The sequence below is a fragment of the Gossypium hirsutum genome, chromosome D11 (genome assembly GCF_007990345.1).
Source record: "Gossypium hirsutum isolate 1008001.06 chromosome D11, Gossypium_hirsutum_v2.1, whole genome shotgun sequence".
Taxonomy (NCBI): Eukaryota; Viridiplantae; Streptophyta; class Magnoliopsida; order Malvales; family Malvaceae; genus Gossypium; species Gossypium hirsutum.
The window spans coordinates 13,373,924-13,376,105 of record NC_053447.1 but is presented as its reverse complement, the minus strand read 5'-3'; the positions used below and the strand labels follow the sequence as shown (position 1 = coordinate 13,376,105).

The 2,182-nt window shown below is 33.6% G+C and overlaps 1 pseudogene; it reads right to left on the bottom strand.

The window, feature by feature from the left end:
* Nucleotides 1-674: 674 nt before the first annotated feature.
* LOC107923344 (UDP-glycosyltransferase 83A1-like) lies at nucleotides 675-2,182 on the bottom strand (annotated as a pseudogene).

The window sequence follows — 2,182 nt, the reverse complement described above, 5'->3', positions numbered from 1 at the left end:
ATTTTACGAATTTAAAAAAAAATATTTTAATTACTATATATAATCAAATTTATGCATTTCATGAAATAAAAAAATAGTTTATTTAAATGGTGAAGAATGGAGGACTTAATTTTAATAAAATTAAAATACTTGGTTAAGAAATTTTAGTTAGAATAATGGAGTGAATAAAAATATGAAAGCATTTCATAACTAACATGCTATTATTCTAGGTTAGGCTTTGGATGAGTGTTAATATTCACCAAACTTTCCAACTCATAATTGCTAATTCAAACTCAATTTTATTCTTTTTAAAGATTTTCTTTACGTTATAATTACGATTATTTCTAAATTCAATAGCTGATTAATCTTACCTACCAAAAACATTCAACTCTCAGTTTGTAGTAAATATGGAATTTTGTCCCATAAATTTAATTATTCTATTTTTTAAAATTTTAAAATTTAGGCTCAACTGTTAAGATTATTTTGTTAAATTTAGATTTATTACAACATCATTTTTTTTAATTGCGATACTACCATGTGAATGTTTTTATTTCAAAATATCACAGCAACAAATTTTAAAAAAAATTTATTCGTGTTGATAAATGTACTTAAATTTTAAAATCTGAAAAGTAGGGAAATTAAATTCTTGAAAATAAAAATATAAAAATTAATCTTCAAATTTGCAAATAGTATAGTTACTTGATGTATGATTTCAACCAGTCAACAAAATTCTTGAATGCCTTATCAGAATTCCCACCTTCACCGACACTTTTGGTAACCATTTGCTTCAATTCAACGGCTCTTGTTTTGAAATTTTCATCACCAACCAATTGTTCCACCTTGGTTCTAATCTCTTCTTTTCTAATGGTCCCTCTTTCATCCCTTTCAAGTTTCAATCCAACCTTCCAAATATCATAAATGTAACTCTCATTCAGAAACTGGTCAAAAAAGTATGGCCAACATAAGAAAGGCACCCCATTGCTTACACCTTCAATGGTGGAATTCCACCCACAGTGACTTATAAAGCAAGCAATGGAGGAATGACCCAAAACTGCTACTTGCGGTGCCCAACAAACAATCTTACCTTGATTGCTCACTCTTTCTTTAAACCCTTGTGGGTAAAACTGGTGTTTTCCTTTGATAATATCCTCTCTTACTACCCGAAGGAATGGCTTCTTGGTGAGTTCAAGTCCCAATGCTAACTCTTGGAATTGCATTTCGTCAAAAACTGTGGAACTACCAAATGCGACATATATGACTGAACCAGGTGACTGTTGATTCAGCCACTGCAAACAAGTCGGATCCTTGGACCAAAAATTCCCTGATAAGTTTCCGACCTGATTGGTTGCTGAAAGTGGGCCTATGGGTAAGACTTTGGGAACCAAGTTGCACGCTTGTGGCTCCAACTCCGAACTTGAGTTATAAAGTACCCAATCTGCTGTTTCCACAGCTTTGTTGTTTATTAGCCTTAAAAAATCAAACATAAATTTTTGTGTTGAAGGAGAGTTACCAAAGTTAAGCCATGCAAAATTCATCGGGTGTACAACAGGCGTCATTGGTGACAACTGAAACATCTTATGTTTCATAAGTGGAGTGCCTGCAAAAACAAATTTAAATATTCATTGATAAACCATTTTTAATATTTTCTTTTTTGGCGTTATTCAATAGTTAAAATCACATTTTGTATGGACTATTTTGGAATTCATTCACTTAAAAATGAGATTAGCGTCTTACCATTGTCATCAATCAATCCATCTTCAATAAGCTTTGGGATACGAAGGAAGAACATTAGCTGAAACATCGACGGGGGCCACAAGCCCGCTGTAGGAATCCCCAACTCCGCTGCAACATCAAACGCCAACCCCAGGCTTATATCAGCTAAAGCACATGAAATCTTATCATCATCAGATCCATTAACCTTATCAATTAACTCCTTCAGATGACCAGGCATAATTTTTCAGTTAAATTCCCTATCTGATTCCTATCTTCCCCATCTTCCAACCCATCGGGGACTGAAACTAGATGAAGTAAGCCATTTTCATCCAGCTTCTTGCCCAGAGCATTGATGACTCTCATGATTAAACTCGGTGTTAACAAAGCTGATTTTGATGCCTTGTTTTGCTAAATTTTGGGATAGTTCCATGAAAGGAATAACATGACCTTGTGCTGGATATGGGACTACCAAAAGATGTGGATTCCCCAT